This window comes from Macaca nemestrina, chromosome 10 (assembly GCF_043159975.1).
Source record: "Macaca nemestrina isolate mMacNem1 chromosome 10, mMacNem.hap1, whole genome shotgun sequence".
NCBI lineage: Eukaryota > Metazoa > Chordata > Mammalia > Primates > Cercopithecidae > Macaca > Macaca nemestrina.
In genome coordinates, this window is record NC_092134.1 from 47140809 (window position 1) to 47167269 (window position 26461).

Here is a 26461-nt window from a genome sequence, read left to right on the forward strand (position 1 = left end):
GCTTCCTTTGTGTCTTCTTATTCACATGAAGACCTACTGTACTCCTGTTTATTAATTTGAGGAAAGAACAACAGTGGGCTCTTTCTTATTCTTCCCTTCAGTTAGATGTAACTAGTCTTACAGAATGCTGGAAAAGCCTATTGCAAACTCTATTCATGATGAGCTTGAAACTACAGATTATACAGTCAAGTTGTTGGCCCAAAGAATGTGGAATATGGTTTTAGGCAAGACCTAAGCACCTATGCTTCTCCTGTGCAACTAGGGGTCATGGTTGAGCATTGAACCTCCCATGATTAAAGATGAGCACTCCTCACTCAAATGTTTTTAGATTTTAGAGCTCAAGGGGAATAATTTCTGTATTAGGGGTAATGAGCAATGTGTTTTACAGCTTGGTAAATTGGTGTGCTTGATTCTTCAATTAGTATGTAAAGTTTTGTATTTGCAGCATTTACATACAATGTTTAGCCCATAGGTTTCTGAATCTGAAAGAGTCACAACAATTCTGTGAAAGCCACAAACACCATGTGGATGATTTAAACTCAGTGAGTGACTTCAGCATGTCAGTTATTTATTGATATGAGCAGATTTGCCTTTTGGGGATGTGGCTTTGGGATTGGTGTTAGCTTGGACTTGGGTTCATTGTTTATAATACCTTCATTTTTGCTTAAACAAAGGATCTTGAAATTTCACATATGGTGACATGTCAAATATGTCACAGTAGGTATGGTATTGTTGTCTTATGGTTGGAAGGCAGTAGTGTCAGGTTGATTGGTCTGTCCAACAGGTACCTCTTATTTGAGAGCTTTCTGTATCCTTCTCTCTCCTATAAGTCTGAGTCCTCTGGCATCTGGCCATAGCTAAATGATTTCATTCTTTTCAAATCATCTAGGTTGAGCCAATTAGGCTTTGTCTTACTAATTTTATATGTTGAAAATAGATATCAAGTCTGAGTGATTATCTGCTAAGTCTCCTTAATGCCTTTTTTTTTTTTTTTTTTTTTTTTTTTTTTTGCAGGGTGGGGAGGACAAATTGTATTTAACATGCCTCCTGTTAAATTTTCCTGAGCAACTCTCATTTCTTTGCCTAAGAAATGTGTTTGCTGATTTGGTCCTGAATTTTGTAAAATACTTGTGCTCTTACAATAAAAGTTGTTTGATGGAGAAAGATAAAACAAAATAGAGAAATATTAGAGAGAATCCTTAAGATAATTTAGTTATGTAAATTAAGTTGGCATATGGATTCAAATTTTTCAATCTGCAATTAATTGCTGATTTCAAGTCATAGTAAAGATGTCACATATGTGTTTAAGTGATATTTGGTCATCAGTGAGTATCCACAATTAGAGTGGGGCAGAATTAGATCATGTTTGAAACTGTGCTCTTTTTTTGTTTGTTCTCATTGTTTGTTTCTAAGAACATATGCTTATGTGTATATCTACAGAGAACCTGAAAGACTTATGCTCTCAAGAATTGCTAAATGCTGATTACTCACAAAAGTCTCATTCAAAATACTGAGAGAATTTTCAAATACAAGCGTTAAACTTTTCTCAATAAACTTTGAGAATTGCCTACAATGCATCAGACATATTTTGTGTATACTGTATATATTATCCCCATTTTTAAAAATGATGAAAAGATTAAATTACTTACCAAAATGAAGATAGTAAATTCAAGAAGTAAAGCTGTACTACCTACAGAGAATAAAGACAAGCAAGTAAGGAAATAACAATGAATATAGTCACACAAAAGGAGGAAAGGAGTGTCAAAAGACAAAATTATAACAAATTGTGTTTAAAGATCTAATTGGCTTTTATTGCTTATTCCAGAGTTGGGCAAAACCACATTCTATAAATTAGAATGAGTGTTCCCATGAGCTGAGCAGGGGAAGTTGGCTTTATGGGCAGAAAAGGGCTGAAGAGACAGAAACAGGAAACGAAAAGTAGATTGGTAATTTCAAAGTGACTTTCCTTACAGAGTTAAGACAGAGTGGGAGCTATTTTGTTATGTTGACATAGGTTGATGGGAATATCCAGATTTTTTTTCTGAAAACTGGCCCATTTCAAAGTTCAGCTTTATTATATGTACTTAGCACAAATGACTGCTTTCTGTTTGGTCTGGTCTTCAGGAGCCTAGTGCAGGTCCAAAACAATGGCCTCCCATGGTTTTCTTTTTTTTATTTTTTTAACAGGAGAAAAAGAAATAAGGAAGGAATAGTGTAGGAAAGAAGAAAACAAAAGAAACCAACAAAAAGAGAAAGGAAAGGAGAATGGAAGGAAGAGAATAAAAAATTTAATAATTTATTCAACAAACTAAGTAATGTATATCCAGTTGACTTCAAAACTAATAACTCTTTCCACCCCTCTATATGGCCTCACAGCAAGAGGTGACCCAAGAATGATACACAGAAATTATTAAAATTTCAAGAAAAAAAGACAAAGGAGTATAAAACATGTAAAAGTTAATTGTTTCATGTGAAAATTCTTAGAATAATGTCCTGGCACATAGTAAATAAAAGCAAACCCAGAGTCTCTCTTTGTCACCCAGGCTGGAGTGCAGTGCACAATCTCAGCTCACTGCAACCTCTGCCTCCAAGGTGCAAGCAATTCTCCTGCCTCAGCCTCCCAAGTACCTGGGATTATAGGCATACCTGCCACCACGACCAGCTAATTTTTATTTTTAGTAGAGACCAAAAACTTGTTTTAATTGATTAGTAATTATAGTAAGAGAAAGAAATGGAATATCATTTTCTAAATGTCAAAAAAGTCAATGCTACAACAAAATACCTCATAAAAATTGACTAATGATTGGCAAATTGTGAAAAGAGGAGAATTCACATTTGTTGATCTGAAAGTATGATCTATGCATATATATCCATGTGGAATACACACAGACCACCAAATCCTTGTTCTCTTTAACATTTTTAAAATGGCTTGATGGTATGGTTTGTTAACTGATACAGGTGAAATTTTGTCCCTCCAAATAATATGTTGAAGCCCAAACTCTCAATGTGATTTTATTAGAAGACAGAGCTCTTAGCAGATAATTAGGTTTAATTGAGGTCGTAGAGTGGGGGATCTTAAGTTGATAGAATTTATGGCTTTATAAGAAGAACAAGAGAGAGAGAGAGATTTTTCTGTCTTTTTCCATGCATACACCATGATGAGGTCAAGCCAGCATGTAAGTTAGAAGGCCACCGCCTGTAAGCCAGGAAAAGAGACTTCACCAGGAACCAAATTGGCCAGTCCTTTGATTATGGAATTCCCAGCCTCCAGAACTTGGGGAAATAAATCTCTGTTGTTTACGCAACCCAGTTTATGATATTCTTGTTATAGTAGCCTGAGCTGATTAAAACAATGGCAAATTGATCAAACTAATTGCTATTTTTATTAAGTTTTGTATCTGTATCAGATAGTTTGCTGGATACTGGAAATAAACTATGTATTTTAATTATCATAAAAATGCATGAGATTGGTGTTATCTTTATCCTTTTCTCAGATTGAGAAACTGAAGCATAGGAGAGATTAAATAACTAGCTCAAGTTACAGGGCTAATATGTAACACAGCCAGTCCTCAGTTCTTGCATTTTGAGATCTGTATTTTTTCTAAATAGTTTCTTCCGAAGATGGAAACAGATGCTGAGTACATTGAAAGATACAGATCCTTTCCAGAACAAGCAAAATATCAAAATCAAACACAATAATGTGAAAAGCATAAGAGAGAAATTCAAAGTGTATAAAGAAAATATATGTGAAAACATATAAAGCATGAGTTCCGCAGAATGAAAATCAGGAATCTACTTTTACCAAGTAGTATAGCCTGGCAAAACTGAACATGATGAAGAAAAATGGCTAAGAGTACAGTTTTTTATAGTACTGTATAATCAGAATAGACCCCAGAGATAACCCTGGCGCAAATCTAAACCACCCCCATTTAAAAAAACTGTTCCATTCTAATATACAGATATATAGTGCTGGGTCCTGAAGTTGTGGAGATAATTTTCCAGGAGGTCTATGTATCCCTAACTCAGATAAAATCAGTAACTGTCTACATGATGGTGAGGATTTAGATAGTCCTGTAGCTCTCACTGTTATATATAATGACCATACTAACTTCCTTCTTCATATTTTATAAAAATGCACTGTTTGATATACTCTATTGCTGTTTGTGGCTGTCTTTAGGTCAATTTAAGCTATTATTGACTTTTGTCAACAGGGTGGTCACGCAGAAAGAAAGGAAAAACAAAATGGGGAAAGAAATAAAGAAAATAACTAAATAGGAAGGAAGAATAGGAAGAACATGAAGAAAGAAAAGAAGAAGAAAGGAAGGGAGGAAGAGAGAGGAAAGCAAGTAGGAAGGGAGAGGAAAGAAGACAAATGGATAGGGATATAATAGGCAAGACAGAATGGGAAAGGTGGGATTTACCATTAGCACGTGTGAACAAGCTTCAGGGAATTTTAGTTAAAAACAAATGTAAACTTGTTACCATGAATCTAATAAAAATTCAGTTGCATTTGTTGAAATACAGAGTTCAAATTAAGAAAGTTGTTAACCACAGTATATTTAATTTTGCACATAACCTGCTTTATTTGAAAATAGGCCCCAACACAAGGGAGACAATGATGATGAGAGTCAACAGACAGAAGAGAAAAAATGAGAATGGTTAGCCCAGGGAAACAAAGACAGAAGAGAGAAATGAAGGCTATCTTCAAATATTTAAAGAATATAATATGTTGATCGTCTAAGTAATCATTTTATTCAATGTCCAAGAGGATGGGGAAGACAAATTTCAACTTAGGAAATTAGATATTAGAAAATCAACTTAGAAAATCAATATTAGAAAAGTGTTTTAATATATGATTATTATGCAAAATGCAGTACAATGCAGCAGATAGAGTGGTGTTAACATTTAAAAAATATTTAAACAGTGGTTGGTTAAACATAGAGGAAATGATCTAACTCAATTATGAGACTGTAATTGATATAAAATAGTATTAAAGTATACTGGAAAGTTCAGAAGGGTTTAAAAATATGTATTTTAATAGAAAAACAATCCATAACACATCAATCAAAATTAATTGAAAAATTGAATGCTGAAAAGAAATGAGACCTATTGCTTTTATTTGCTGAAACAAAAACAATGAGCTAAATTATAAACATTTGGTTTTGTTGAAAATTTATTCCACAATCTATTTATTTGCCTGTAAAAGTTTAGATGACTCTGATATTCATACTAAAAATGGTTTTTTTTTTATAATGGAAGTTCATGATAGATAGATGTAGAATTGCTTACATAAGTTGTTAAAATTTGCATTGTATAGGTTCATATGCTCAGGATCCTTGGTCATTCATCATTTCAAAGATTCCCTAGAAAAGTTGTTTGTAATATTGATTACTGTAATGAATAATTTTATATACTATATAGCTTAATGTTCTAATTGGCTGCTTATCTGTTGAATTTTGCCCAAGTACTTCCACTTCTTACCCCAAATTGTACCAAAATTCTATGTCTCCTTCAGATTTTATACCAACACCAGTATCAACTCTGGGCTAAATGTTAAGTTACCATCAAAATAGACTTTAATCTAGAAACAGGTTGTATTAGTTTGTTTTCACACTGCTAAGAAAGACATACCCAAAACTGGGAACAAAAAGAGGTTTAATTGGACTTATAGTTCCACATGGCTGGGGAGGCCTCAGAATCATAGCAGGAGGCAAAAGGCACTTCTTACATGGCAGTGGCAAGAGAAAAATGAGGAAGAAGCAAAAGCAGAAACCTCTATTAGCCAATTAGATCTCGAGACTTATACACTGTCATGAGAATAGCATGGGAAAAACTAGCCCCCATGATTCAATTACCTCCCCCTTGGTCCCTCCCACAACACGTGGGAATTCTGAGAGAAATAATTCAAGTTGAGACTTGGGTGGGGACACAGCCAAACCACATCATTCCATCCCAGCCCCTCCAAATCTCATGTCCTCACATTTGAAAACCAATCATGCCTTCTCAACAGTCCCCCACAGGTTTAACTCATTTAAGCATTAACTAGAAAGTCCACAGTCCAAAGTCTCATCTGAGACAAGGCAAGTTCCTTCTGCCTGAAAATCAAAAGCAAGTTAGTTATTTCCTAGATACAATGGGGGTACAGGTATTGAGTAAATACAGCCATTCCAAATGGGAGAAATTGGCCAAAACAAAGGGGTAACAGGGCCTATGCTAGGCTGAAATTCAGCAGGGCAGTCGAATCTTAGAGCTCCAAAATGATCTCCTTTGACTTCAGGTCTCACATTCAGGTCATGTTGATGTAAGAGGTGGGTTCCCATAGTCTTGGGCAGCTCTGCCCCTGTGTCTTTACAGGGTATAGCCTCGCTCCTGGCTGCTTTCATGGGCTGGCAATGAGTGTCTGAGGCTTTTCCAGGTGCACGGTGCAAGCTGCCTGTGTATCCACCACTCTGGCGTCTGGAGGACGTTTGCCTCTTCTTCTCACAGCTCCTTTAGGCAGTGCCCCAGGAGGGACTCTGTGTGGAGATTTGACTCCATATTTCCCTCTGCACTGCCCTAGCAGAGGTTGTCCATGAGGGCCCCACCTCTGCAGCAAACGTTTGTCTGAGCATCTAGGCATTTCCATACATCTTCTGAAATCTAGGCAGAGGTTCCCAAACTTCAGTTTTTCACTTCTGTGAACCCACAGGCTCAACACCAAGTGAAAGCTGCCAAGGCTTGGGGCTTCCACCCTCTAAAGCCAGAGCCCAAGCTCTACATTGGCCCCATTCAGCCATGGCTGGAGTGGCAGGGACACAGGGCACCAAGTCCCTAGGGTGCACACATCACAGGGACCCTGGCCTGGCCCACAAAACCACTTTTTCCTCCTGGGCCTCTGGGCCTGTGATGGGGCTGTCGTGAAGGTTGCTGACATGGCCTGGAGACATTTTCCCCACTCTCTTGAGGATTAACATTAGTCTCTTTGCTACTTATGCAAATTTCTGCAGATGGCTTGAATTTCTCCTCAAAAAATGGGTGTTTCTTTTCTATTGCATTGCCAGGCTGCAAATTTTCTGAAATTTTATTCTCTGTTTCCCTTTTAAAATGGAATGCTTTTAACAGCACCCAAGTCACTTTTGAAAGCTTTGCTCCTCAGAAATTTCTTCTGCCAGATACCCTAAATCATCTCTGTCAAGTTCGAAGTTCCACAAATCTCTACGGCAGGGGCAAAATGCCACCAGTCTCTTTGCTAAAACATAACAAGAGTTACCTCTGCTCCAGTTCCCAACAAGTTCCTCATCTGCATCTGAGACCATCTCAGCCTGGAATTGTTCATATCACTATTTTTGTCAAAGCCATTCAACAAGTCTCTAGGAGGTTCCAAACTTTCCCACATTTTCCTGTCTTCTTCTGAGCCCTCCAAACTGTTGCAACCTCTGCCTATTACCCAGTTCCAAAGTTGCTTCCACATTTTCAGTTATCTTTTCAGTAACATCCCACCCTCGTACCAACTTACTGTATTAGTTTGTTTTCACACTGCTGATGAAGCCATACCCAAAACTGGAAGCCAAAAGAGGTTTAATTGGACTTAACAGTTCCACATGGCTGGGGAGGCCTCAGAATCATGGTGGGAGGCAAAAGGCACTTCTTACCTGGCAGTGGCAAGAGAAAAATGAGGAAGAAGCAAAAGCAGGAACCCCTGATAAACCCATCAGAACTCATGAGATGTATTCAGTATCAGTAGAATAACACAAGAAAGACCGGCCACCATGATTTAATTACCTCCCCCGGGTCCCTCCCACAACATGTGGGAATTCTGGGAGATACAATTCAAGTTGAGATTTGGTTAGGGACACAGCCAAACCATATTACAGGTATAATCCGAAAATGTGAATAGTGTCGTATTGAAAAAAGCAAATAGCAGGCAAATAGGTTGAATCTAAAGATTCAGGAGAAAAATCAGAAAGCAGAATCTTATAAAGGTGAAATCATAAAGATCACAGCAGAGTTCGGGGGCATTGGTCAAGAAGATAGGGATCTATGAGTCAAATAAGCTAGTCATTATTGAGAAACATACTGGCCCAAAAATTAAAAAGCTGAGGACATGACTGGTAATGAAATGACAAGCTAATTTTTATTTTAATATGAGTATCTTAATATTAATTTAATGATTTCATAACAAGAGTTTTAAATGTGTTTCTCCCTGCACCCAAATCTAAAGACAAGCAGTCATTAGCTTAACTAATCACCACAATGGGATCAGCAGGTGTCTCTGATTAAGGGAGAAGAGTTTGGGAGGAAGATTTCTGCAGACTTACTTAACTACAAATAAATCCAGTAACAATAAAAATGTGATGAATAAACAAAATGTGGTAGGGCAAGAAATGTCATTTTAATCTTCTGAAAATAGTAAAAGCAGGTAGGATAAAAAAGTCAACATTCTGCTTATAATTAAATTCTCAGCATAAACGTGAACATCCATGCCCTCAATCAAGGAGTATAGAGATTACAAATGCTCCACCCAGCCAACATGCTCTATGCAAATTATCAAATTAATCTTCTATCAAAGTATTTACTATAATTTCATTTTATTTTCATATTCTCGCATCATCATAAAAAAATGTGAAATTTTTTTTCAATAATAAGTAAAACTAACTTCTACAGTATTAGTAGTAAATGAATATATATATTTGAATGCCTATCCCTAATAGGCTAGGATTTTTATTTAATATTAAATTATAAATCCAGTCTTGTGGGCTAATCACAATATAAGAATCTGTCCTTATAAGCAGGAAATGTAAAGCTAAGATTCATATGGAAATGATTAGTAGAGATATAATCCAAAATATATTATATTAGACACTGTAATCATAGGATTTGTTTTTGCAAATCCCTTTTCAGCATAGTAATTATTTTATGAGTAATACTTTACTTTTTCTCAAGAAATCCTTTTGGCATATGTATTATATTAAATATAGGGTGTTGGTGACATGGAGAATAAATCACTCATTTTATGATTTCTAGATGTATAAAAAGATTATGCCCCACCTCTATTTCTTAGATATTGGGTGAAATCTAATAATTATTAAGATAATTATGTTCTAGTTTGCAAGCTTACTTGAAAAAATTTCTGTGAATGTTTTGAGTTTGTTTTCAAAATTTTTTGTTTATGTACACATTGAAAATTTTTCTTGTTATTCTATTAAATGTTTTCTACATCAATTATGGTTAAAATAGTGAAAACACTTCATACATCTTTAGAAATATCATGGATTAGTGTGAGAATATCCTAGGGAAGGTAATCCCATCATCATATCTATTTTCATACTGAGTATCATTATTACTTTCTCAATTAGGCTGTCCAATTGTCTTTCATTTCACTTGCATCCTCTGCTCTATTGCTGAGAATTTCCCAGTAGCCGTATTCTTCTGCTAGGACCTACACTTAGCATAAATGTTTCTTGAGAGAGTTGCAGGTCAATTTCATTGATTAGTAAGCTGGTATTCTGACACGAATTTTACCAACCAGAGTACATAGGGAGAAGAACAGACAGTGAAATGGCAATGGGTCAGATATACTGACCTGCTGCTTCACTGTTTACTGTTATCTCTTTGAGTTTGGGGAAATTATATAACTTTAAACGGTGCTTGCTACATAGTAAGCTTTTGATACGTATTCCTTAATTTAGTAAATTAATGAACAGTCACTTAATACATAAGAAATATTATCTCTTCTTACCACTTCAACACATACGAGATAAGAAAAATAAAACAGCAAGTATAATTTAGCCTCACCCTAAAAAAGGATTATACAGAACACACTATATAATATCATCAATATTTTAATGTCATTGTTAAAATTCACAACATATAGGAAATTATCCTTATTTATAAAAAATCAGAATATCCTTAAACTATTAAAGGAGAAAACACACAAGCACATCATTACTGTAATGGATATATTTTTACTTATTATTTTTAATATTCCTTCCAGTGATTGACATGTACATATTTTACTTTATGATAAATATCTGTAGAGTCCAATTGCCAGATACGTTTCTGAATTTATAGGAATAAATAAGATGAGGAGCTCACAAAAATTATACGAGAAACAGAAAAAAATAGCCAATTGCATTTTGGTAAGTATTGGGATATATGTATGCACAGGGACTCCCTTACGTATGAGAAGGTTACACAAAATAAGAGTTTGGGAAGGTGTCCAAGCTGAAACTATGTTTGTGCTGAATCTTGAATGTGATTATCAGTAACCCAGGTAAACATGTTTGCAAAGCAATGGAGTAGTGAAATAAAGGATGTTCTAGAAAGAATGAACATACAATCCTGTAAGGAAATGTACAAGAGCTCACACTATTTAGGCCTGCTTTTGAAATGTGAATAAGTTTGAGAAAGTGATGAGAAATTAGGTTTGAGAAACAAGCAAGAGAAGTCATGGAGAACGTGTTAAGTCAGATTAAAGCAGTGATTTTCAAAGTTTGATTACAGGATCAGCTAAATTGGCATCACCAGGAAACTTGTTAGAATTGCACCTTTCCAGGATTCACCCAAAACTACTGCATAAGAGACTCTGGAAAAAAATCCCAGGAAATTCTTCGTTTTTTTCTTTGTTTGTTTGTTTGTTTGTTTTGAGTTTCGCTCCGTCTCCCAGGCTGGAGTGCAGTGGCACGATCTCACCTCACTGCAAGCTCCGCCTCCCGGGTTCACGCCATTCTCTTTCGGCAGCCTCCCAAACAGCTGGGACTACAGGCGTCCGCCACCACGCCCGGCTAATTTTTGTATTTTTAGTAGAGACGGGGTTTCACCGTATTAGCCAGGATGGTCTCGATCTCCTGACCTCGTGATCTGCCCGCCTCGGCCTCCCAAAGTGCTGGGATTACAGGTGTGAGCCACCACGCCCAGCCAAAATTGTTTGTTTTTAAGAAGCCCTCCAGGTGACTCTGATACATATTAAAGTTTGAGAACTACCACACTAAAATGTTTGATATACGTCTGTCATTACAAAGCCACGTACTGACAAAGCTGAGAGAGAAGCCTGAATATGTAAACTCTAGAATAATCCTTTGGCAGATTCACCAGAAGAAGACATAAATAAAAACAAAAGAATGAATTTAATAATATTTCATTAGTCCAGGTGAGAACTGATGAGGTTCTGAAATAATGTACTAAATACATTTATATAGAGGATTGAGTGGATTTAAGAGAAATTTAGGATGTAAAATCTATGTTTGAACAGACAGACATAGAAGGATAAGGTAAAGGAAGGAATTTTAATTGATTTCTAGTGTTCTAGCCTTGCGAATAAAGGAAACCAGTCATATTATTCAGGCAATTATTTAATATATATACTCTCAAGTACTATTAGTATATATTATCAATTTGCATATTCTTTTTTACAAGGACTGCAAAAACTTGATTATACCATAAATTTCTATACATTCTTTGATTTAAGGCAAATGTATCTACAATAATTTAGGTGATTACTGAGTTTCTCATTTATAGAAATTTATGCTATACTTGGCAATTCTATTTATCAGCAGATATATCTTGAAATCATTTTTGTAGACAAATGAAAGTGATTATTAATTTTTATATTCATTAATTCCAAATACCAAGCAGGCTAAATGCTAAATTAACATTCTTTCAAAGTCACTGAACTAATGTGAGTCCTAAGCTTACTGAATAAAATATAAATATGAGTGAGTACCAATGCATTTTCTTCTTTATCTTTTGTTTCCAAAATAACAAATTTATTTTTACCTCTCAAACTTTTAAAATCAGTGATACCACTTTAATCCTAAGATGGAGTTTTATAAAGTTTGTTTTAATATCACTTCATTGAGAATGTTTTGATTATTGGAATTACTAATGTTTTGACAATGAGTGGAGCTACATACTGGAGCCATAAAAATAGAAGAGAGCAATAAATGGTAGAACCTTAAATAATGCTTGGATTTCAACAACAGGAAGAGGGGCACAAGTCAATGATAATACATGTATTAGTGATGCTCACCAACTGTTGAAAATGTCATATGCATTGTCACATTTAACGTTTCAGTAAACCACTAATTACGGGGCAATATTTATTATCTAAATTTTGCACATAACAAAATTAAGACTTCCATCACTTACGCAATTCACACAACTGGCAAGATAAAAACAACTGGAGTTTGTATACAAATGTTTCTGCTTCTGAGTCCTTAGCAACCATTTGTTATTATCTTGCCAAAAAAAAAAAAAAAAAAAAAAACTGAAAAAGAAGTGACTAGGGAAGTACATACAGACTAAGGTAAATTCCGTGCAATAATAAAATCAAGGAAAATAGAAATATCAAAAAACGAAGATGCATTTATTTCAGTTTTTTATTCTTTCTCTCTCTCTCTCTCTGTGTGTGTGTGTGTGTGTATCTTTTTTTGGTAAGAATAACCTACTTTTAATTTCACTGTAAAAAACACAGATCATGGCATTTGGGGCATTTACTAAATACTGTGCTACTGGCTATTTTCCTTTCTGTATGTGAATGTGACAACATTGCGTTAACTGGACACAGAATGACAATATTAGGTGTTTAAGACAACACAGTTACATCACAGTACAAGCAAGCTTGGACATAAAAAAGAGAGAAGGAAGGAAAAACCCAATGCAATTCTAGAGATCATATAACTATGTAGCTCTCAAAAATGAAATGTAAAGTCATGAATGGGAAAAAGACACATACAAGAAATATAAATGAAATCCCCATCCCTTTTTTTTCAGTTCAAGACTATATATACAAAAAATGTATCCCAGCATAACATATCCCACACATATATTTATGTAGAGCTTTGTTAAATTATATAATATTACCCTATCAAATGAATAGCAAAGTGTTCTACTGTTTGAAAACAACACTGGGGAAAGTCAAATAAAATATTGGATTACTATTTTTGAGCAAAAGTATATTTTTGGAAATGCAAATAAATGTGATGTATTTATAATTGTGAAAAATACTGTGGCTCATTACGATTAATTCCTGCTGATCTGCTGCATATCATTTTTAAAATAAACAACATTTTTAATAAAAATAAAGTAGTTAATTGAAATATCCTTTAATAATTGTTCTATTATGGGCATTCCTGCTTGAGGTATGATAATAATTACAACATTTAAATCAGCATTTCTAAAAATATATATCTCTTCATGTAGTAATTGACAAGAAAGTCATTGTTTTAGCAATCTGCAGAATAGATAAATGTTCAATTATAATAAATATAGTTGCCCAATATGAAAGTTGCTGATACAGAGTTAAATTAAGTGTTCTTAGTAATAAAAATCACTATTAGTTGAGGGATAACAGGAAGCTCTTCTAAGAAATGTATGAATCCCGGTTAGGTTATTCTGTCTCTTGCCAAGTGATTTAGCACTATGATCACAATTTATCCCAGCCTGAACTGGAAGTCTCTTGCAGAACGTTAATGCTTGCATTAATGTAGATTTTGCTAGCTAACATTTATCCCTATGACAGTTTCATATTCAAAATTGTATATGCATGGCCCTGTATGCATATAATTTTATGATTGTATTTTAAAATGTAATGACTCTATAATTTTAAACCTGGAAAAGTCATCAATGGCTCTAATAACTTTAATAAAGTTAATCATTAATATTAATTATTAAAAGGATTTATAGAATACATTGACTCAGAACACTTGGGTTTGGGACTCTGTCAGCAACATTAAAAGTGATCTCATTTTTGTTTTACCATCACTAATCTAAAAAAATTAAGTGCTAATCATTAAAAGGCATATTATCTGTAAAGTGGTCTCTGCTCTGAGTTGAAACTCTAATTTATACGCTTAGCAAACTTATAGGATGTACAGACAACTGAATAAACACCATAGTTCAAAAGTTAAATGAATGATAAATTGTATGTGGCATATTTTAGCTCTAAGTGTTCTGGCTGAGTATAGATTCAGTATATGTAATTTATTTGTGAAACTAGTTTATTTCTGTGTTATGTCCGTATCCCCCATTAAAATAAAAGAAAAAATGAATTTTATCTGTTTTAAAATCTGTTCCATCCCAAGTGATTAACAAAAGACCTGGCATACTGTATTTACTCAATATTGCTAAAATGAAATAAAAATATAGAGATGTTATTGGACAATTATATTGTGTTAACACTGAACAAATGTTTTTGGCATATTAATTTGAATATTGTCCAATTATGTAGGTGAAGAAATTTATCTTGGTGAAAATAATATTCCCCAGATAAAACAAGTGGCTGGACCTATATTATTTTTTTCTGGTTTCTGAGTAAAATAATAATTATTATGTCCATGATAATAGTAGCTGAGATATATAATACTAAGTGCCAGATCCTGTTCTCAGATTTGTACTCGTATTACTTCATTTAATTCATATAACAACCTCCTGAGAGAGCTAGAATATTTCTCTAATTGTACCAGAGGAGATATTAAGGAAAGGTTCAAAAGAAATGTTATGGTAAGTAACCTCCTCATACTCACCACAGCAGAGAGCTGAAGAGCTCAATTATAAAGCCAGTCTCGCTCAAGATTTTTTAGCCACTCAACTTTACAGCTTTTCAAGATGTTCATTTCTGTTTATGAATAAGGTGATTTGCTTTGTGGTTCTCTAAATTGTTACTGATTGTGGATAAAATACATTCTAAGGGTGAGACTATCTGGAAATACGGATTCATTCATCCAAAAAACATTTATGACGTTTCAAAAGTATGATGTGACTAGGGTTGCAGATCACAAAGGTTGCTGAAATTCATGAGCCAAAGGGAAAGTTCTATAATGTAATTATGACTTGGTAATGTGTATTTGAAGCCACACAATAAAGTAAAATGAACATCAGTCTATAAGGAAAACGTCTGGATTTTAAACCCCTGCTACAGTATCAATAGTCATTGAACAGTCATTTAGTTTATTTGAACCTCAGCTTCTTGATCTGCTAAATGGAAGTTATAAACTCCTGTTATGCTTGTTTTAATGAGCCTTTAGAACGGTCAATTGACTTACTGTTTGTGAAGGGGTTGTGTACACCAAAGTGCTATGCAAATTTTCAGTAATATCTTAGCTATTTATTTGCATGTTGGATCCCCATGTAAGATAGTAAACATCTTTTCATTTATTTATTATTATTATTATTATTATTATTATTATTATTATTATTATTATTATTTTGAGATGGAGTTTCACTCTTGTTGCCCAGGCTGGAGTGCAATGGCATGATCCCAGCTCACCACAACCTCCGCCTCCTGGGTTCAAGCAATTCTCCTGCCTCAGCCTCCCAAGTAGCTGGAATTACTAGCGAATGCCACCACTCCCAGTTTATTTTGTATTTTTAGTATAGATGGAGTTACTCCATGTTGGTCAGGCTGGTCTTGAACTCCTGGCCTTGTGATCCACCCGCCTCAGCCTCCCAAAGTGCTGGGATTACAGGCGTGAGTCACCGCGCCCGGCCGTAAGATAGTAAACATCTTAAGAACAGTGCATCATGCATCTTGGAAAGTCTCAGTGTATCCAGCAAGATGCTTCGTACTTACAATATAACTCAGAGAACAGAATGTTCAGGTATTCAAGTTCAGATATTTTATGATTAAAATATATAACCATTATCCCCTTCCTTCCTTCCTTCCGTTTTTTTTTTCTTTTCTTTTCTTTTCTTTTCTTTTTTTTTTTTTTTTTTTTTTTTTTTGAAACAGAGTCTCACTCTATCGCCCAGTCTGGGCTCAAGCAATCCTCCAACCTCAGCCTCTTTAGTGGCTTGGACTCCAGGCGCACACCAACATGCCCAGCTATTTTTTCCATTTTTTAGAGACAGGGTTTTGCCTTGCTGCCTGCCCAGGCTGGTCTCGACCTCCTGAGCTCAAGGAATCCACCTGCCTCGGCTTCCCAAAGTGCTGGGATTACAGGTGTGAGCCTCCATGCCCGACCTGTATAACCATTATTAAACATAGGAATAATCATTTTTTAGGTCTGTTATCTTTGGAAAATTAGTTTCTTTAACTTTGCATTGCTCATGTCAAAAATAATATTAGTGACTACTTCATTAGCTTTTTACATGACATGAAACGATGTTTACAAACCAGTTGGCACACAGTACTAATACATAATATTCTACATAGATAATTTAAACAATAAATATTCACTAAAAGAATTAACTTATTAACAATGTGTTAATGACATCAAAACATAGAATTTCCAAAGAATCTGTCCTTTAACATAGAACAGGAACTCTGACAGAAGACTTTCTGAAAGTATCAAGTTTCACATGACATGATCTAGGAGGTGAGAGGAACATTTTTGAGCTTTTATAAAAAACACTTCGAATTTCCTAAGTCCAGCTGTTTTCATGAAGATTCTCATAGCATGACCAACTACCCTTTTTGCTCAGGACAGTCCCAGTCTCAGCATTAAAACTGGGTCACGAATGTTCAAAAACTCTATTCGTATAAGAAACCTTTAGCCAAACAACTAATAATACTGGCTCTTCTGCTTTCTGCAACACATCTGAGAGTAAAAAGTTCCCAATCAGTTCCTCCTTTCTAAATCATATACTGGTTTTTGGAAGAACTAAATTTACATCGGAATGCCTCTGGCCTGGTAAGAAATAGCATGCTTTTTGTTTGTTTTTTTTTTTTTTTGCTGTCTACATTTCCTTTGCTAACCTTTGATATGGGAAATATTTGTAAAATGAGGATACCATTAAATATGCAACTCCTTTTTGATATACTTTTCATTCCATGAACTTTTAAAAATCCTGGTTTCTCCATATCTTTTCTCTTTCTGGGCTTTGGTAGACTTTGAGGGTGAAATATACTCCAGTTTTCCCCTCAAAGGTAAAAGGAAAGTCTATCAGAAGAGGTTGGTCTGAATTGTTGATGTGTATTTTATCGCTGTGTGTTCTGTGCCTCTCCTCCTGATTTATTCAGTCACCCGTGAAGCATCTGCTATATGCTTGGCTCTCTGTTAGGTTGTAGGGAGTAGAAAGATGAATTAATAATGAAACTACACCAATGGAGTACCAAAACGTAAAAGAATATAGAATAAATTGTTGGATATGTATCTGCCTGTGCAAGAAAAATAAAACAAAATGATTAAATTGAGATGAAGTTTGAATTTGAGTTGCAAAATGAATAACTGTCCTTCAATTAAAAGAAATTTGAAGAGTATAAATGATTATTTCTACTGAGAGATAACTAGATGGTGGCTATAAGACATTCTGATGGTTCAGACAAATGCAAGTAACTTAGGACGGATATAGCATAGGAGAAGAATAAAGGTAAGACTCAATAAGAAATTGAGCTAGAAGTCTGGCAAGGGCAGACTTATGAAGACCCAAGACATGAAGAAACCCTTGTATGTTTTTTTTACCTTTATCTTTACTCTGCTTGTCTCCTCATTCTTTCATGGTATCAAAACTTAATAGTTCAGGAGTGGAAACCACAGAAGGAAGTTATGCATTATCTTTGCTAATATCACTATTTATTAATGAGTAAGACACTCAGATAATAAGAGACAGTGACAACTTCTGGTGCCTGAATTTATCAAGAGACGTTGACATGCTTTGGGGGCAGTTTTCCCCCATATTTTTTTACAATCTTATCTCCAACATGAAACTCATTTTAAAAACTACACAAAACAATACAAATGAACAATCAATAACATAGATATCGATGCTACTTAGATTTCATAAGGTTGTACTCAGCCAAGAAGGAAACGAAGCTGTAATGGCATGGGAACTGACTACAGCAAAATAAAAGGTTCTTTTTTTTCTGAAGTAATTATAAAAATATTACTTGAGACACAGTATGTCAGGTCATCTGTATTTACTAAATTCTCACATGGTTTCATCCACTCTTTTTTTCTAGGCAGCAGGAACAGTGGAAAGCACATAATCACAGTACAACTATTAGAATTAGAAAATTAACACCTTTACAACATGATCATCTAATCTACAGATTTTATTTATTTCTCCATTTGTCTCGATAATGTCCTTTATTGAACAGGAAAATTCAGAATGATGCATTGCAGCCAGTTATCCTATTGTAATTTCTTTCAGTCTCACATACTTCCTGAATCTTTCTGTTTTTTTGTTTGTTTGTTTGTTTTTGGTTTTCTATCTCTGGCTCTGACATTTTTGAAGAGTTCATAGCTGCTTTATACAATATCCCTCAATATGAATTTGGGTAATGTTACCTCAAATCAATTTTCTAATTATGGTAACAGAAAAAATACTGAATAAGTGATGCTGTACATCATATTGGAAGGCACATGTCTTGATTTGTTTCATTACTGGTGATAATTTCTCAAGAAGTAATTCAATAATTTAACATGATAACTTTTAGTTGGGGAGTTTAAGTTTCCCAGTTAAGGAGACTAAACTAGGGTTAATTTGACTTGTACTATATGTGCACATGAAAAGAGACAATTTATATGGATTTTTACTTGAACAAAAGGGATTTATAACTATAAACCAGTGGTATTTTGAATATTTTGAATATTTCTTCAATAAATTCTAAATTTATCACAAATGGCATTTGATAAAGAGAATGCTGAGTTTTGAATATTTAAATCCAATTAGTTTTATCATTAAAAGGCATCCTAGTTGTTCTACCTTCTTATGAAAACTTTTATCATAAGACGTAACATACTTGAGTTAGGTTGTGAGCTCACTGACAGAAGACAGCATACCTTATTCACTATTTGACTCAAAAGGTAGCTCATAGATTTTTCGAAATAAATGTTTTAGTAGAACTTAGTTATGCTTTTAAGAAGATAGTCTTAAATTGAAAATGAACACTGCTGTGGTTTGAATGGGTCCTCCAAAGTTCATGTGTCGAAATTTAATCTTCAATGCATCGTGTTGATAGGAGGGACCTTCAACAGGTGTTTGGGTCATGAGGACTCTGCCTTTATGAATCGATTAATATTATTATCTCTGGAATGGGCTCCAGAGAGTGGACCTGTTATAAAAGTGAGTTTGCCCCTCTCTTTCTCCCTCATATATAACTGTGTTTGCTCTCTTGACTTTATACCTTCTGCTATGGGATGGTCCTCACCAGATGCAGCCTCTCAATAGATCTTGGACTTATCAGCCTCAAGAACTGTGAGCCAAATAAATTTGTGTTCATTATAAATTGTCCAGTTTGTGGTATTCTGTTATAGCAGCACAAAACAGAATAAAATATTCACTGATTCAGATTAAGCTTTCTCTATTTAGTTTAAACTAATGAGGTTTCACTGTGTTGCCTAATTCAGTAAACAATTATTACCCACCATCTACATCAGTGCTTCTCAAAACATTTGTAATAAAAACTGTGAAATGAAGAAGAAGAAATGATTTCTGCCCTGAAAAATATACAATTTTATATGACTATAGCTATCATGATTATTGAGTTATTTTCTCATTTGTCGCATTTTATAATTCCAATTTAACATTTCTTAGTGGAAATGTATTTTTCAACACCAAACTTGCCATAGAGTAATTATTGAGTAAATGAGTTTTGTTGATAGAATAATAAACTTAGTTTTAGGTCTTGTATTTGTGTCTTTCTAGAAGTGTCACTTTAAGCATTTCGCATAAACTCAATAGTCTTCATTTCTTCATAAGCAGAGTTGTTGAGAGAACTAAAGTATATGAGATAATTTACCAAAATGTGAGATATATAATTTTAATTCCAAGTCAGCAAATGAAGTTAAATATATTATTTCATAATTATGCATACTTGCCAAATATAAGTTTAATATTTCAAGTTGGCTGTCTTTTATTTTATAGTGTTAATTAATATGAATATTGGTCATCATTTTCATGAGTTATTCTTTTTACGTTTGATTTGTTTTGCTTTATTTAATTTTTTATGTACATTGTATAATCTGCTGCAGCTATACTTATAGAAGGATAGGAAGGTAAGGATTATTTAGATTTTCACGTATTGTTACAACATCCGTATTAAGAAATGTCTAACGATAGCTATTTAATATACTTTTTTTTTTTTTTTTTGAGACCATCTCACTGTCTCTCAGGCTAAAGTGCGGTGACACGATCCCATCTCACTGCAACCTCTGCCTCCTGGGTTCAAATTATTCTCGTGCCTCAGTCTCCTGAGTAGCTGAGATTACAAGCCTGCGCCACCACAGCCAACTAATTTTTGTAATTTTAATAGAGATGGGGTTTTGCCATACTGGCCAGGCTGGTCTCGAATTCCTGGCATCAAGCAATCTGCCCGCCTTGGCCTTCCAAGGTGCTGGGATTACAGGCGTGAGCCACCACACCCGGCTTAGTAGTCAGATTTTATTGTAGTACATAGTTGTTGGTTTTTGTTTGTTTGTTTGTTTGTTTCCCTTTTGGAAGTAAAATTCAACCTTGGAAATGCTACATCATGTTTGGAATCAGTAATAGTTTAAAATTTAAGGTGCATTTTATTACCTTAATAATTTTGTAAATGGTTTGCAACCTGTCAGAAAAGATTGTAAATCCATTACAGTTGACTATAATTCTATATATATGTGGTCTACTTATTCCTCAATTTTCAATACATGTAGATAATTTTTGCTGTGACTCAAAGATAATAAAAGTAACAAGTTGCAGACAGCAAAGTAGTATATAGATTCTTAAAGCACATTTATTTTCTTGCATGCATAGTACACTTTCAAAATTAAGAGTGTGATTTAGACGCCGCTTAAGTTTTAAATTTAGTGATTTTGACATATGTAATAATTTATAAGCATTTAGCTGTTTCAAATCCTGACATTGATGAAGCCAGGATCAGCTCTACTATGTCCACTAAATTTCTGTCCGTATCACAATTTTATGCACTTAGGAAAACAAATGAAGCTACCTATTTTATTAATTAAATAACAAATATGAGTTGTTTACCATTACATTTTCTAATTATAGTGTTTTTCGTGTCAAAATAAGTTTCAGAAATATAATATTATAAAAATATCAGATATCTCTCATTTATATCATAGTTTTAAATTGATTTCAGTTAAGTTCCATTGGCAATTTTAGTAGCACTTGACAATAAAATTTTCAAAGTGATTTAAATAATAGACCAGCCTATAAAGGCAAAAAGTAATTTGAGAATAATGAAGAGAGAATTGTCCTACCACATACTTGAATATATTGTGAAGCTTCACCTAAACAGTTTCCTTTGTGAATGTATGAACAAATGGAAATGCTTTGGAAGAAACAAAATGTTTAGCTCATAGATAGACTTTGATATTCATAAGAATATACTGTAGGATAATGTGTTATCAAAATACATGTAAAATAATAATAAACTATTCTAAAATTATGCTTATATTGCATGTGATATTAAAAAAGAGAACCCATAATTTATATGTCTGTGGAATGTTTAGTTTTTAAAGAGTATATTAACTATGTATATTTATGATGTTGTCAACAAATGCATTATTTATATCTATATTAATTATTTTATACATGTATTTAGTTGTCTTAATGAATTAGCCCATAATCAATCTAATTATCCTAGCTTAAAACCTAGTTGTTATCATTGAAATCTCCTTTTTATCTAACTTCCAATAGTCAGTATGTGACTAAGGTTTATTCTAAACATCCTTTAAATCTGCCTCCTTGTTTCTACCAAATTATTATATTCAAAGTTTAATGTAATTTTAAACCTGAATGGACTACTCATTTTAACAACTGGATGTCTCAGATATTCAATATTCCCTTCCTACATTTTAGCCTAAATGAATTTTTTAGTTCAATGTCAACATTTTATTAAAATCCTTTAATTACTAGCAGGAACTGAGGGATTTTAATAAATCCTCACCACCAGTGGTCTTTTCATGACCAATCTCATTAAAATGGCCTAAATGGCCCTACTAATTGGGCTGCTGCCTTCCTCTCTAGCCACATAACTTGTCTCACCCTCACATTCTGCAACACTAGCATTTTTTCAAATCCCCAAGGGTACCATGCTCTGTGGCCCATCAAGCAATTGCACATGCTCCTTCATCTGCCCATAATTATCTGTGTCCTAATTCTTTATTCAGAACTGAACTCAGAGTCACTTATTCAGAGAAACCATCCCTAACATACGCTCTTAAAACATCACTCACTTTTCCATAGAAAAACTACCAGTTAGAATAGTTTGACTATTTAGTGACTAGTTGATTAATGTCTATCTCTCCCATTAGACTTTAAATCTTATGTACATGTTATTGCTCAACTTTGCACCCCCATTGCTTGGCAGAGTTCACAGCATAGACTCAGAATGCAGTAAACAGTTATTGATTAAATATGTATGATTAAATGGTAAAATACATGCATTTCAGCTTTGCAAAGTATTTCATTTTCGATTTTAAAGATATTGGACATCACCTAATTCACATCACTTTGCTGGCAACTTACCTTTACCAAAATCATCAAGGAAGCACAGAGCCTATCGATTAAACTTCAGATCTTTCAGCCTGGTAGTCATAAGTCTCTTAAAACACAGCTACCTTTTAAAAGCTGTCCTTTAAAACTTATTTCACACATTAACTCTCTATAAACCTTCTGTTTTTGTTAAGTTGATTTACTCTCTTTCGAAGGCATCTGACAGTCTTATATTTCACCATGTCTATGAAACGCTTCTTCCCTCTTTGCTTATTTAATTCTAACTATCATTTAAAACCCACTCAGGTATGCTAATTGCCCTCTACTGCACATATATAAATACATAGAACTGCAAATTTGCTATCTACTATATTGCGTACTTTCATATCTTGATGTGCATATATGTATTTTACAATTAGATTTTAAAAAGTGTCATATGAGTAAGGGTTATGACGAGTTAAGTTTCCTAATACGGATTTGCAAAATATAAGTTGATTGATAGATAGAAATTATGGAATTATGAAACATAACCTTGGTACAAATAAGGGTTCAGTGGTTCATGTGATGTCTTATTCCATCTAGTTCAAAAATGTTTCACGTTATCAAGTTAGAATTTCATAAAGTTTTTTTTTATTAAGCATTCTTATGTAGAGAACGATCTGTTTAAAGCAGTAATTTTATTTAAAAGACTGATCTAATGATAACATGGATTTATTCAATACTTCAACAAAAAAAAATCTGTTGTGTTTTAGGCAAGGGATCATTGTTAAAGGTATAAAAGTTTGTGAAACGGAGAAGGTCTGTTTTTCTAAGAAATTTTGGTTATTGTCCAGGCACAGTGGCTCACTCCTACCATCCCAGCAGTTTTGGAGGCTGAGGTGGGAACATTGCTTCAGGACAGTCATTCAAGACCTGCCTGGGCGACATAGCAAGACATGCCTCTACAAAATGTTTTTAAAATTAACCTGACATGGTGGTGTGTGCCTGTGGTCCTAGCTACTCGAGAGGCAGAGGGATCGCTTGAGCCCACGAAGCCTGCGGTAGGTTTGCTCACTGTACTCCAGCCTTGGTGGCAGAGTGAGACCCTGTCACAAAAAGAAAAAAAACATGTGAGGAGGGGATGATTACTAATTGTTGTTCTGTAATGTCAGTATCATGAGGAAAGTTAGTGTGCAGAAGCTGTCTGGTAAAAGCAGAATTTAGGTACTGACTGTAGTGATTTTGTTCACAGAAGGCTCCACAGAGTACTAGAATTAGATTTTCATGAGATCTGAAATGCAGATTTCTAGGCCCCATCCCAGACTTACTGATATCAGAGGCTCCATGAGTGTATAACAGACATGCATTAATTTAATATAGCTATACAACTTTTATCCTAAGAACTAAGTGTATAGTATTTGGAAATAAGAAATAAGGTTTGCTTTCTACATTTGTGGAAAATCTGAGTAGAATGTCCCACAAAGTATCGGTGATAGGAGAAACTTCCAATTATTTTTGGCTGTAGATAAAACCATTAAAACAAACAAGTCATTTAGTCTCTATGCTAATTTAATTTATTTTAATGAGTAATTGCTTTCCTAGTTAACAACATTTGCTAAAGATGCATTGGCTCTCAATAGCTATTTGCTGACCTGACATATTAAAGGCTTTATAATCTATTATTAATATTATAATTTTTACTTCAACCTTCATTTTAGATACAGGTAGTACATGTATAGATTTGTTACATGGGAATATTGTATGATGCTGAGGTTTGCAGTATGAATCCCATCATCCAAATAGTGAGCATAATACCCAATAGGTAGTTTTTTAACCCACTCCCCCTCCACCCTCTAGTTGTCACTACTCTCTATTATTCCAATATTTATGTCCATGTGTATCCAATGTTTAGCTCCCACTCATAAGTGAGGATATGTGGTATTTGGATTTCTCTTCTTCATTAATTTGCTTAAGATTATGGCCTCCAGCTCCATCCATGATGCTGCAAAGACATGATTTCATTCTATATTATGGCTACATAGTGTTCCATAGTGTACACATACCACATTTTCTTTATCCAATCTATTATTGATGGGCACCTGGGTTGATTTCATGTCTTCGCTATTTTGAATAGTACAGCAATAAGCATGTGAGTGCGTGTCTTTTTGGTAGAAAGATTTATTTCCCATTGAGTATACACCCAGTAATAGGATTGCTCAGTCAAAAGGTAGCTCTGTTTTAAGCTCTGTTTTAAGCTCTGAAATCTCCAGACTGCTTTCTATTGGCAGGACCAATTTATATTACTATAAACGGTGTGTAAGTATTCCCTTTTCTCTGAAACCTCAACAGCATCTCTTGTTTTTTGATGTCTTATTAATAGCCATTCTGACTGGTGTGAGATGGTATCTCACTGTAGTTTTGATTTACATTTCTCTGATGATTAGTGATGCTGAACAATTTTTCATGTGTTTCTTGGCAACCTGTGTACTTCTTCTGCAAAATGTCTGTTCATGTCCTTTGTCCATTTTTTAATGAGATTATTCTTTGCTTGTTGATTTAAGTCCCCTGTAGATTCTGAGTATTAGGCCTTTGTTGAATGCCTAGTTTGCAAATATCTTCTCCCATTCAGTAAGTTGTCTGTTTGCTCTGGTAACAGTTTATTTTGCTATGCAGAAGCTCTTTAGTTTAGTTAGGTCCCACTTGTCTATTTTTTTTTTATTGCAATTGATTTTGTGAACTTAGCCAAAAAATTATTTACCAAGGCCAGTGTCAAGAAGAGTATATCTTACGTTGTCTTCCAGGATTTTTAGAGTTTCACATTTTAACATTTCAATCTTTAATCCATTTTGAGTTAATTTTTGTATATGATGAAAGGCAGTGTCTGGCTTCAATCTTCTGCATATGACTAGCCAGTTTATCCCAGTACCATCTATTGAATAGAGATTCCTTTTCTTACTGCCTTTTTTTGGCAGCTTTGTCAAAGAATGTTTGTAGGTACGTGACTTTCTGAGTTCTTAAAATTCTGATCTGTTGGTCTATGTGTCTGTTTTTGGTACCAGTACCAATCTGTTAGGGTTGTTGTGGCTTTACAGTGCAGTTTGAAGTCAAGTACTATGATAGCTCCAGTTTTGTTGTTTTTGTTTAGGATTGTTCTGGCTTTTGGGCTCTTTTTTATTGACATGTGAATTTTGGAATCATTTTTTCTAATTCTGTGAATAATTATATTGGTAGTTTGAAAGAAAGAGCATTGTATCTTTCAATTGCTTTGGGCAGCATGGCCATTTTTACAATAATGATTCTTCCAATCCACGAGCATGGAATGTTTTCCCATTTATTTTTCTTAACCCTGGCATCTGTTGTATTCAAGAGACTCATCTCACATGTAATGACACCCACAGGCTAAAAGTAAGAGTAGAGTAAGATCCACCATGCATACAGAAAACACACACAAAAAGCAGGAGTTGGTAATGTTATATCAGATATATCAGACTTTAAACCAGTAAAAATTAAAAAGGACAGTGAAGGACATTGATGATAAAGAGTACAATTCAGTAAGAAGCCTTAAGTCTCCTAAATATATATGCACCCAACATTGGAGTGCCCAGATTCATAAAACAACTTCTTCTTGGCCTATAAAGACTTAGAAACCATGCAATAATTGTAGGAGACTTTAACACCCACTGACTGTGTTAAATAGATCATTGAGACAGAAAACTAACAAAGAAACTCTAGACTTCATCTTGGCACTTGACCAATTAGACCTAACAAACATCTATAGAACACACCACCCAATGACCACAAAATACTCATTCTTCTCATCTGCACACAGAACATATTCTAATATTGATCACATGCTCGCTCATAAAGCAAGCACCAATACACTCAAAACAAATTGAAATCATGCCAAGTACACTCTTAGACCACTCTTAGACCAAGTACACTCTTAGTGCAATGAAAATAGAAATCAATACCTATTGATTTCTTAATACTACACAATACTCCCAATACTACACAAATCTCCCAATACTACACAAATACATGGAAATTAAACGGCTTATTCCTAAATAACTGTTGAGAAAACATTGAAATTAGGGGAGAAATAAAAAACTTCTTTGAAATTTATGAAAAC

The 26461-nt window shown here is 34.3% G+C and overlaps 1 protein-coding gene across 8 annotated transcripts in view; it reads left to right on the forward strand.

The window, feature by feature from the left end:
* The window catches only part of LOC105473258 (MGAT4 family member C), a 935225-nt gene that overhangs the window by 704905 nt on the left and 203859 nt on the right, over nt 1–26461 (forward strand). The window contains exon 1 of one of the 8 annotated variants that reach the window (XM_071071344.1): nt 16589–16607. The exons of the other annotated variants lie outside the window; for them this stretch is intronic. The gene's annotated coding sequence lies outside the window, so the exon portion shown is untranslated. Of the gene's footprint in view, nt 1–16588; nt 16608–26461 lie in introns of those variants that run through there. 8 annotated transcript variants of the gene reach the window in all.